We start from the raw sequence: 13,070 nt of genomic DNA, 5'->3' as shown, positions 1-13,070 counted from the left end.
AGCATCTGTAAGTGGTGTCATAAAATTATGAGAGATGAAAAATTCTTACTGACAAGTGCCATTACAGCTGTGGTAATGTCTTCGTGCAAAACATTACTCTCATGTTTGTGGTGACACTGGTGTAAACAAACCTACTGTGCTACCAGCAGTACCAAAGTATAGCATATATAATTATGTACAGTACATAATACTTGATGATGCCCTGGCTGGTGTGGTTCAGTTGGCTGGATGTCATCCTGTTTGACAAAAGGTTGCTGGTTCAATTTCTCGTCAGGGCACATGTCTGGGTTTCAGACTCCATCCCCAGCAGGGGGCATGCAGTAGGCAGCTAATACATGTTAAGTTCTCACACCGATGTTCCCTCTCCCTCTCCCTTCTTCTCTCTCTAAAATAAAAAAACTATTGTTTTTCAAATATGTCTTTATTGATTTCAGAGAGAGAGAAGGAGAGGGGCAGAGAAAGAAACATCAATGTTGAGAGTCACTGATTGGCTGCCTCCTGCAAGCTCCCTCACTGGAGATGGAGCCCACAACCCAAGCATGTGCCCTGACCAGGAATCAAACCGAGATCTCCTGGATCATAGTCAATGCTCAACTTCTGAACCACACCGGCCAGGCAATAAACTATTCTATAAAAAAAAAAAAATACTTGATGATAAATAAACTATGTTACTGGTTTGTGTATTTACTATGCTATACTTTTAATAGTTATTTTATCGTTAGAGTATAATCTTTCTACTTATAAAAGTTTGCTATAAAACGATATGCAATGTTACACCAGCAGTAGGCTCAAGCATTTGATGTTTACATTTTTTCTTTTCTTTCTTAAATATATTTTTATTGATTTGAGAGGAAGGGAGAGGGAGAGAGAAAGAGAGAAACATCAGTGATGAGAGTCATTGATTGGCAGCCTCCTGCACGCCCCCTGCTGGGGACCGAGCCCACAACCCAGGCATGTGCCCTGACTAGAAATCGAACTGGGATCTTCTGGATCCTAGGTCAATGCTCAACCGCTTAGCCATGCTAGCTGTGCTGTTTACATCTTTTGATTGCATCATTTCCTCTTGTGCTTTGAGTTAATGTTGTGTTTTATAAATTTAGTATAGTCTAACTGCACAGTGTTTATAAAGTCTACAGTAGTGTACAGTAATGTCTTAGGCCTTCATGTTCATGCATCACTCACTCAACTTCCAGTTCTACAAGCTCCTTTCATGGTAAGTACCTTAAACAGATATACCATTTTTCATCTTTTATATCATATTTTTTTCTGTACCCTTTCTATATTTAGATACACAAATACCACCATTGTGTTACAGTTGCCTACAGTATTCAGTAGAGTAACATGCTGTGTAGGTTTGTAGCCTAGGAACAACAGGCTATACCATATAGCCTCGGTGTGTATAGCATCTAGGTTTGTGGACTCTATGATGTTAGTACAATGATAAAATCACCCAATGATGCATTTCTCAGAATGTATTCCCACTGTTAAGCATGCATGACTGTATTTGTTGAAAGAATAGAAAATATACATTGTTTTCTTGGTTCCTAACACAGAGCTCCTGAAACCCTTATAATTTCCTGGGTGATCAGTATGCCTTCTGTTGTAATGAAATGACTCTCAGTGGGCTTGTGGATAGGTTTGGATGAGGAATAGTCACAAGAAAAAAAGTCACAATTAGAAACTTGGAATTTTCAGCCCCGTCCCCATTCTCTTAAGGGAAAATGGCTAAAAGTGAAATTAATTACTAATCATGCCTGTGTGTAGTCTCCACAAAAGTCCTACAGGGTTTGAAGAACTTTTGGGTTGGTAAACAGGTGAAGATATCCAGGAGTGGCATGCTCTGAGAGGGTATGGAAACTCCATGTACCTTCTCCATGCCCTGCCCTATGCATCTCTTCCACCTGGCTGTTCCTGCATTATATCCTTTTATAATAAATTGGTACTCTAGTAAGTGGAATGTTTCTCTGAATTTTATGAGCCAGTCTAGCAAATTATTCGAACACAAGGAGTGGGTAGGTTAAAACTCTTGGTCAGAATGACAAATGACAATCCTGACTTGCAACTGGTGTCTGAATGGGGTGGGAGCTGGAACAGTCTTGTAGAACTGAACCCATACCTTGTGGAATCTCATGCTATCTTCAGGTAAACAATTTCAGAATTAAGCTGGATTAAGGACACTTACCCATTGTCCAAGAATTGCCTGGTAGGGGAGTAAGATCCCCCACCAAACTGGAATTGGTTGCAGAACTATTTAGTATTAAACAAAATTAACAACTTATTAAAGAAAAATAAATATGTAATTTGCAACATGTAACTCATAAAGCTAGAAAAGGAATAAAGTAAACCAAAAGGGTGCATAACAAAAAATAAAGATCAAGGCACAAAACTGATGAATTATTAATAAAATAAATAATAAATAGTATGAAAAAGAGAGGCAAAAAACCTGAACAAATCAGTCATCATGAAAGAATTAGAAAGAGTGCCCAAAATTATGCACAAAAAGGCTATAGACCCAGGTAGCTTGGGAATTAAATTTTTAACCCAACATTCAAAACAACGTTCAAAAGGATTTGAACAGTTCCAATATCTAGATATAATATGCAGGCCATCTGACTTTATTTTATGCACCTGATATAACCTTCATTAATAAATCTAGAAAAAGAGTAAAAAAAACCCTTTACAGATGACTCTATATTAATGTAGTAAACTGAAAAGTGCCACGTTGAACGTTCCTCTGCCTTATTAACGATCACTGATAAGTAGCAAAATTATTAAGTTATATTCTAGTGTTAATACAAAATAAATTAGGAAAATACAAAATAAATCTCTTTAAAATGCAGATTTTATGTTTGTCCTGTTTTAGTTAAGACAATAGTCACAGTTGGTAAGGTTGTGGTTAATGGAACTAACACACAATAATGGTACAAGCACTAATTATTAGAAGCCTCAATTTTGTATAGCCATTAATTCAGCAATTCCACTTCCAGAAATTTACTCAGTAACCACAGATATGCACAAATTTCAAGCTGAGAGGTACCCATGAACATGGTCACAGCCCAGGGGCAGAGGGTTTCTTGCACACACAAAACAAAATTGAGACCTAATCATAGGAATATAGACTGCTTCCCCTATCCCCACACCATACCATCACATTGATAGAGCTCCTGTATTATAACAGGAAATTGTAACTGAAAAAACAACTCTCAGACTTTATCTTAAAAAATCTGTAGGGAAATTCCAAAACAGTGGGGGAAAAAGCAAGGACACAAGAGGAAACTTCAGCTTATGACACAGTTTAACTTTGAGCTGAGTGAACATTAAAATCTTATGCTAAAGACCTATGTACTTCAGTTTCTTATATCCAGAGTATATCATGTCTGGCTTTCAACAACAAAAAAATCACAAGGCATACTAAAAGGAAAAATAAACATATTTTGAAAAGATTTAAGAGATACAATGTGACTCAGGTATGGCAACAATTTTAAAATTAAGACTGGGAATTTAATGTGCTAAGCGATCTAATGAAAAAGGCAAACAATCTGAAATTATAGATGGGCAATGTAAATGGAGATGGAAACTGAGAATGAATTAAAAGGAAATATCAGAAATTGCAAACAATAAAATAGAAATAAAGAATGCATTTGATAAGCTTAACAATGTAGAAATGATCAAGGAAAAACTATTATAAGGGATAGCAGCAAGGAACTGGCAATATTCTGTTATATATCTGTACTACCTGTTAAATTATAGTTGTATTGCTTATAAAGGTACACTGCAAATCCTATAGCAACCACTAAACAAAGTTGTTTTTTTAAAAAAAAGAAATGTTGGGGGCGTTCAGGAGGAAGCCGATCAATGACTCTCTCATCATTGATATTTCTCTCCCTCTTTCCCTCTCCTTTCCTCTCTCTGAATAAAGATATAAAATAAAAAATTTTAAAAAATAAATAAAAATTAAAAAAAGAAATGTAATTTTGGACTGAGGGAGGAAAAAAACTGAATATAACTTGATTGATCAAAACAAGAGAAGGCAGAAAAAGAGTGGAAGACAAGGGGGGAAAAAAGAACAAAGGCAACACAGAGAAAACAGCAATAAATGTGGCAGATATTAATTCAACTATGTCAGTATGACTTTAAACTTTAATGGGCTAAATACACCAATTAATAAACAGAGACTGTCAGAGTAGGTAAAAAAATAAGACTCAAGTATCTGCTGTATGCAAGACACTCACTTTAAATACAATGACACAGATTAAGTATAAGGATGGGGGGAATTATACACTAATAAAAAAAAAGTTGAAGTAGCAATATATAATTTTATATAGAGCAAATTTCAGAGTAAGAAGAATTAGAAATAAAGAGCACATTACATAATGGTAAAGGAATGAATTTTCCAATAAGAAATAACAATTCTTTTTTTTTTTTTTAATATATCTTTATTGATTTCAGAGAGAAGAAAGCAGAGGGGGAGGGAGGGAGGGAGGGGGAGGGAGGGAGGGAGAGAGAGAGAGAGAGAGAGAGAGAGAGAGAGAGAGAGAGAGAGAGAGAGAGAGAGAGAAACATCAATGATGAAAGAGTCATTGATCGAGCCCACAACCCGGGCATGTGCCCTGACCGGGAATCAAACCCTGATAGCCTGGATCCTAGGTTGATGCTTAACCTCTGAGCCACACCCGGCCGGGCAGAAATGACAATTCTTATGTACAGGAAGTAAAAATGGATAGAACTGCAAGAAGAAATTGATGAATCCATTTTATACTTGGGAGACATCAATATCCCTCTAACAGTAATTGACAGAAAATCAGTAAGGACATATCTGTATTGGACAGGACTACAAGTAAAAGGATCTAACTGACATTTATACAATATTGCATCCAAGAAAAACAGAATGCATATTCTCCTCTAGCTCACACTGCACATTTACCAAGATAGACCACAGTCTGGGACACAAAGGACACCTTATATCTGAAAAGAAAAGAAATCATATAAAGTATGCCCTAACACCATGATGGAACTAAGGTAGAAATAAACAGAAAAAAATAGCTGGTAAATCCCACAATACAGAGCTTAAACAATACACTTCTAAAAAACACATGGATCAAAGAAGAAAAATCAAGAAAAAGAATTGTAAATAAAAAAAAAATGAACATAGAACTTATCAAATGTATGACATGCAGCAAAAGCAGTCCTTAGAGGAAAATTTATAGCACTGAGTGCATATATTAGAACAGAAATAGGACCTAAAATCAATAATCTAAGTTTCCACCTTAGGTAATTAGAAAAAGGAAAGCAAATTAAACCCAAAGTAAGAAGAAATAATAAAAAATTCTCTAATTTTTTCAGATCATTGAAACTGAAAACAAGAACTCAATCATAAAAATCAACCATGAAAAACTGGTTCAGCTTAATCTTAAAACTGATAAACCTAAAGAAAGAAAGAAATAAAATTGATAAACCTCTACCCAGGTTAAAACAAAACATTAACAAAGAGAAAGCACCAATGACCAATACAAAAAGTGATTAATACCAGAAACGAAAGCAGGAACAATACTACTGATCCGATGGACATTAAAATAATAAGGGAAAATTATGAACTCTATGCCAACAAATTCGATACCTACAACTGAAGTCTAATGGCTATTGGCTGCAACCCAGCTTTTAGCAGAAATATTTTTGGTACTGACTAATCGTAATGTAAGTTGACTGAGATATACAAACCTAGAAGTGATTATTTTAAGAGCAACATAAATTGACATTTCTGGGCCATCTATATTAAAAATGTGTATTTTTATAAATGGTAGAACAATGAAATCACATGGGAGAAAGTAAAAATATGCAAATATGTTCCAAAAGAAGAGCTACTATGCTTAGAACTTTAATCTTGCCAAGACTGTCCTCAACCTTTTGGTCAAAACTTCATACTAAACTCTATTCCCATATCCATCAAGGAAGCAGCAAAAGACTAAAACTTTGTTGTTTTTATTGGAGGCGAGGAAGGAGATTGGGAGAATGATGTGAGATTAAGGGGAAAAGAAATTAGGAAAAATCAGGGCATAATTTGGGAGTGAAAAGGAGGAATAAAACTAAAATAAAATTGGAGGACAACTGTTGATTCCAGATTTCATCTACCTCCTAGTTTAAAATCTCAACTCATATTATTTTCCCACTTAAGCATTTAGTAAAATGTACAAAGCTATTCAGTCCCATTAGCCAATTCTGTTGAAATAGAATAAACACATAACAGCATGGTCACTTAATAACCAGTGTTTTAATTTGGATAGAACTCATTGACAAAGACATTTCCAAAAGACCTACAGTACTAAAATAGTTGAGATAAAATGAAAGCCTCTATTCCACTCCATCAAAAGACAGGAGGTTCTATAGAGGGCAATATAGAGGAACTCTACACTAGGGAATACCATGCACAGTAGAAGGTGAGGGTATCACAGATGAAAAAAATTGAATATTGAGATTCCTAAGCTCTTTGCTTTCACTTGCCTCTCCAAGAATTGGCAATCAGGCTTACACCTTAGAGCAGGGTTTCTACTGATATTTTGAACTGGATAATTTTTTGTTGTGAGTGGCTGTCCAGTGCATTGTAGAATGTTCAACCTCACCTGAAGCTTCTTCCTACCGATTTTCAGTAACAACCCACTCTTTTTTTTTAATCCTCCCCTGAGGATATTTTTCCCATTGTTTTTCAGAGTGGGAGGGAGGGAGGGAGAGAAACATCAATGTGAGAGGAGACACATCGACTGGTTGCCTCCCACAGGAGCCCTGACCAGGACAGGGGATTGAGCCTGCAACCAAGGTATGGGCCCTTGGCTGGAATCAAAATCAGGACCCTTCAGTCCACAGGCTGACGCTCTAACCACTGGACAAACTGGCTAGAGCAGTAGTAACTCACTCAATAATCAAATGTTTCTAAACATTGCCAAATAGCCTCGGGGGGGGGGGGGGTGTTATATTGTCACATCCTAGAACCAGTGACTTAGAGGCAAGAGACTGAAAAATCCTTCTCATTGAACTCTTAATAGCCCAACAGAAAAGGTTTCCAAATACCTAAAGAAATGCACATCATGAGTTTTTTTCCTCCAAAATGTGCTCCAGCCAAATTTTTCCTCAGTGAGAACTATCAATAGCTAGCAAGCCCCAGCCAAGTTCACAAAGATCTGAAACAGCTTTCTACTGCCCTTTACATAAATTTGAACACACAGTGAAAATAGCTAAAGAAAACTTCTAAAGCGAAAGAAACAAAACTTACAAACAGAAAGAATACCTTAAAGAAATCACAGGAAGCAGAGAGAAATAAATTTCAAAAGCAAACTTCAATAAAATACATTAAGAAAAACAAAACACTAGGATGCTGCAAAAACACAAAAACAAAAACAGATCAAAAAAACTATTGTAAATAAAAGAATAGGAGAGCTGAAATGAAAATCTTAAATGTTTTTTAAAAATTCAAGTAAATTTCCCAGAAAGTGTAAAGCATAAGATTGAAAAAATGAAAAATTGGAGGAAGAAAACAGGTTCAGAAGGACAATGTCTAATTGTATTTCCAGAACAAAAATCACAGAAGCAAGGAAATTACGCAAAAAAGTATCAGAAACGTTCTCAGAGGTGCTGAAGAATACAAGTTAACAAATCACAAGATTCCATGGAATGCACAATAAAGCGCATGCCCGTAGATTCATAGTAAGTCATTTCACATCACTATGACATTTCAGAATACTGGATATAACAAAGAGAAAATTCTGTAAGCTTCAAACAAAAAGGCTACAGAAGCTTCCATGTGGAGAAAAGTGCAAAGTGCTGAAATGCAAAGTGCTGAAAATTAGAATAGCTTCAGATTTTATATCAGACACTAAGAATTCCTTCACAATTCTGAAGAAAAACATTCCCAACTTAGAGTTCTATACCCAAACTACAGTCACATAAAGTGCAGACATTTACAGGCAAATAATGCCTCTAATCATGTGCCTTTCAGACAGCTACTGGAGACCATGAACAAAGAGAAGTAGCATACAAGACAAAGAATTACATGGGATACACGCAACATGAACAGTATAGAGGTTGCACGAAGGGCCTTATTAAGCAACAGGCCTAACCTGGAGAGTAGAATGTTCTGGGAAAAATTTCCCAATCATGGTTAATTTGATAAAAATAATTGATACTTCTGAACCTATGGAAAGGTTATGCTGACAACCAGTAGATAGTTTGGAAATGAGTTAATGATAAATATTGAGAAACTACACACTGATGGTTACCTACAAAAACGAAAGTATCATTGGAATGATAGGGGAGTGATTTGGGTATTTGTGGAATAAAACGTAAAATTACATAATCCATAGTGGGAAGTCAACATATAATGCCTAAAATGAAAAAAATCAAGAGGTAGCAATATCAGATGTTATATAGAGATATGGAGATAAATAGAAGAATCTACCAAAAAAAAAAAAAAAAAAAGTTTCAAAAGTGTTTCCCCCTAGAGAGGGGAAATAGTCACCTTGTCCAACATTACACCCTTCCAGAGGCCTGAGCAAGGTAAGGGAATAAAGGCCCAAGCATTTTGGTCCATCGTGACGCCAACTCGGATAGGCAATAATCTGGAGAAACAAATTTGCAATAAATAAGCATGAGCTGCCCTGTCCAGTTGGCTCAGGTGGTTGGAGCGTCATCCCATAAATGGAAAGGTTGCAGCTTTGATTCCCAGGTCAGGGCACATACATAGGTTGCGGGTTCAATCTCTCATCTGGGGAGGTACGGGAGGCAACGAACGGGTTGATGTTTTTCTTTCACACTGACGTTTCTCTCTCTCTCTTCCTCTCGTTAAAATAATAAACATATCCTCAGGTAGGATTAAAAAATATATATATAAAAATAGGTATAAATTGTTTTAAATAATAAGCCATGTAGAAGTAGTTGATACTTCAAGCATGTATTCTTTTACACTTGAAATTGTTAACTTAAAAAAAACCCAAAAAAACTGTGTGAAAATATTTTCTAAATTTTAAATTAATTTGGCTTCTTACACTGTAGAAGCCAATTCAATTTTTAAAATTTTGAACTAATGCAAGACTTAGGTAAAAACACCCAATTTTGGCTAAAAGCAGAAAGATCTTGATATCAATTTCAAAATTTAAAAACAAAAGAAAGAGGGTTTTATTTATGGTAAAGATCAGATCAATCCTGCTGAAGTCAACAAAAAACCCTTCACAATAAAAATCAAAGATATAAGGCACTATGAAATACATGACAAAATCTAGAAGGTAAATCAGGGAAATAAACCACACACAATCACTTTTTCCTGAGGCCTTTTGCCAATCCAGAACAAAAGGCTGAGAAACAAAAAGACTGATCTACCGGTGGCTTTACTGAGCATGGAGGAAAAAACAAAGCACAGGACCCACCAAACCTCAGGACTCAAATAAACCATCACCCAATTTAAGTTGAGATCTTAAGGGCAGCATTATCAGTACAGGGAGAACTGGAAGTAAAACAAAACCCCTATGACTTGAAAGTTTTAATGTCATGTGTATAACAAAAGGAATCCCAAATTTTGAACATGAACTGATTTGGGACTGGTATCAGCCCTAAGCATCTTTCCTGGAGAAACATGCCTTCTTGACAAAGATACCATTATCCTAGTACTTATTTACTATTCCTATAATTTTTCAAATACAAAAACCAGCACACAGGCACACAAGAAAAAAAACCCATAAACCAGCAAAATCAAAATTCAGAAACTGTAATTAGCATGAAAATTCAGAAACTGTAATTATCAGTCACAGACAAAAAAAATCAACTAAGAATCCTATGCCAATAAAAGTCACAACTGTAATTTTTAACAAGTAGGAAGAAAAAGTAAGAATGAATATAGGTGATATATTTCTTTAAATCTGATCCATAGAATTAAGAATCCCAGTGTATTCAAAACAGGAAAAACAATTCCACACAAAAACTCATGAAGAAATAGCCGAAAATCTAAGACAAAATAAATATTATTAAAAGCAGATTTCTTTCAAAGCAGCAAGATTTAGATTGACAGCTAACTTCCAAAATCGGTAATGGAAGCCAAACAGCAGTGGAATATCATCTTCGTGGTGGTGACAAAAACAACCATAATCTTACAATTTAATAACCCCAGAAACATTCTTCAAAATTGGAAATGAAACAAAGAGACTGTAAGATGAACAAAAAATTAAGAGCACTGGCCATGAGCACATCTGCATCTAAATAATGTGCTCAAAAATAGGAAAAGGATCCCCAAAGAAAATTCAGATATTACAAGAAATAAAGAACACTGAAAGTGTATAAATATATAGGAATATGTAAGTCAACGTTGACGGTAGAGAACTGTGCTGTCCAAATGGGAACATACCACCTATATATGTTATTTAAACTTTTCTAGTATGCACATTTAAAAAATAAAACAAGGTGAAATTAATTTATTAGAATTTCAACATGGAGTCATAGTAAGAAGTTGAATTTACACTGCTTTTATACTTAGAAATCTGGTGTTTATTTGATGTTTACAGAACATGACAATTCAGATGGTATACTGTCATCAGTAATATTTGATCTTTATAAGGTTTACAACTGAGAAAGTAAATTTACATATCTAAGTTGTTCTAAACATACTCAAGGGTTTTTCAACAACTGAATCAAGTACCATTTTTCAAATTTAAGTTAACACAACATAAAACCAAAAACTTGGTTCCTCATCCACGTGCCACATTTTTAACTGTTCAACAGAAGCACGCAGCTGTGGATATCGTATTAGACAACACAAGTATACCACCTTTTTTACTGGAGTTAAAATTACTAATAAAATTAAAATATCAACAATAATAGCATATAAGCCAGTAAAAAACAAAATGGAGATAAAAGTTATCCAGGAAGTGAGAAATGTTCCAAACACACAAGAGATATATGTAACACTGCTCAAACATAATAAACTGCAAAAGACTTAAAATGATTATTCACATAACCAATAAATTTTTGAAAAAATGTTTAGCCTCATTAATAACCAGAGATCTGCAAATTAAAACAATAATATACAGCTACATTCATCAGTTTGGCAAAAAACAAAAAATACCAACTGCTGGTGAGACTGTAGAGAAGAGGGATCTATCATATACTGCTGGTGAGAGCATAAATTAATATATCACTTTGGAAAAGTTGGACATAATCCACACTCTACCAAACTGCACGCTATCTGCATAAAAATACATGTTTAAGAACATGCATAGTAGCACTTTTCATAATTGCTAAAAACTGGAGACAAGCCAAATGTCCAGTAATATTAGATACGTTAATTGTGGCTTATTCATTAAAAGACTGCCCACACTAGCCCTGTCCCGCATGGCCGAATGGTTAGAGCATCGGCCAGATCACCAAAGGGTCTCAGGTTCAATTCCCAGTCAAGGGCACGTACATGGGTTACAGGTTCCATCCCGGGGTGTGTGGAGGAGGCAACCAATCGATGTGTCTCTCTCACATCCATGGTTCTCTCTCTTTCCCTCCCTCTCCCCTTCCACTCTCCAAAAATAACCCACACAAAAAATCAGTGGAAAAAAATATCCTCGGGTGAGGATTAAAAACAAACTAACCGTACTATACATACTGTACTATAGACATTACTATACAGCAATGAAAATATACAAACTAAAGCTGAAGATAAATGTACTAACAGGGTTATATATATATATATATATATATATATATATATATATATATGAAAAACATGAGAGAAAATAACAATACATAATATGTAACTCATTTACATATTGGCAAAACTGACTTATATTATTTAGGAATGCTGGCATAGGTAGTTAAAAAATAGTTGAAATAAAAGTAGGAAATAATTACCATAAAATCCAAATAGTGTTAACCTCTAAGAGTGGTGAGGAGGGAGGAATGATCAGTAATAGATGGGAGTAGGAGCATGTCTCCAGGGCCAGCAATGTTCTTCTAGTTCTTGACTTTGGTAATGATTACAGAGTGTTCACTGCATTCATTATACTGCGTATCTATGATTTGTTCACTTTTTCGTGTATTTATTATTTTATTACACAAAAAGATTTTAAAATTGTTATCTAAGGCACTTTAATTGCTTTGCTATGTATTTTTCTGTTATAAAGTGATAAACATTTGGTTTTACTATATACAAAATTTTAAGGTACAAGACTCTAGTTTTTATTTCATTTGACAAGATTACTGCACACACAGAAAGTAATAAGCACTAGGACACGATGCATAAACAGGGTCCCCTGCTAAAACAAAACGAAGCAAATAAGTATTACCTTCAATTGATAGTTTACCCTAAAGAACCCATTACAGAATTAGGTAATATCAACACAAATAAGAGAAATTTTAGATTCTCAGTCTTAATAGAAACCATATATGGGTGATAATCTTTCAAAGTACCTTTACAAAAGACGATTACTGACTGAAATGATTTTAGTTAAAATGAAGAGAATATGAAAAAGAAACAGTGCTATTTTACTTTAAAAAGTTTTACTAATGGAAATTCATGAATTTCTTCTTAAATATTTCCAATTAATTCTCATGAGGGAAACACTTCCAGCAAAAATAGGTAGAATTTAATTGAGAAACCAAAGGCTCTAAATCCGGGGCTAGTAACAAAAAAACACACCTTATCATACCCATTTAAAAATCTCTCATCTACACCATAGAAAGGGAAAACTTTTGGTATGTCCCTTCTCCATCAACAGCTAACACTCAGTATCAAGGGCTACACAATCCCCCACCCCTTTCTGAGAACAGGCACAGGCGTAGTTGCAGTAACAACGCAAAACACGGAGGGAAAGTCCACCAAGACTCTCCAGCTTGCTCCATCCCCAAAGTCACTCCAGAATTCCAGGGAGGGCAGCGAAGTAACATAAGCATCGCGTCTAGTCCTAGTTGTCAGAATTCACACAAGGAGCTTGTCTCTCCCTGGACCGGTTCCCTGCTCTGAGCAGAAGCAGCAGTCACCACAGACATCTGCAGAGGCTCCAGATGCCGCTTCTCTCTTTACGCCAGGACCTCACCACCACCGTACGCAG

The 13,070-nt window shown here is 35.4% G+C and overlaps 1 protein-coding gene across 2 annotated transcripts in view; it reads right to left on the bottom strand.

The window, feature by feature from the left end:
- ORC4 (origin recognition complex subunit 4) overlaps nucleotides 1–13,070 on the bottom strand; it is a 68,202-nt gene that overhangs the window by 54,779 nt on the left and 353 nt on the right. The window contains exon 1 of one of the 2 annotated variants that reach the window (XM_087819867.1): nucleotides 11,872–11,880. The exons of the other annotated variant lie outside the window; for it this stretch is intronic. The gene's annotated coding sequence lies outside the window, so the exon portion shown is untranslated. Of the gene's footprint in view, nucleotides 1–11,871; nucleotides 11,881–13,070 lie in introns of those variants that run through there. 2 annotated transcript variants of the gene reach the window in all.

Source organism: Miniopterus natalensis, chromosome 8 (genome assembly GCF_054644295.1).
Source record: "Miniopterus natalensis isolate mMinNat1 chromosome 8, mMinNat1.hap1, whole genome shotgun sequence".
Lineage (NCBI taxonomy): Eukaryota > Metazoa > Chordata > Mammalia > Chiroptera > Miniopteridae > Miniopterus > Miniopterus natalensis.
The sequence above is the reverse complement of the archived record's forward strand: the minus strand, read 5'-3'. Positions and strand labels throughout refer to the sequence as shown.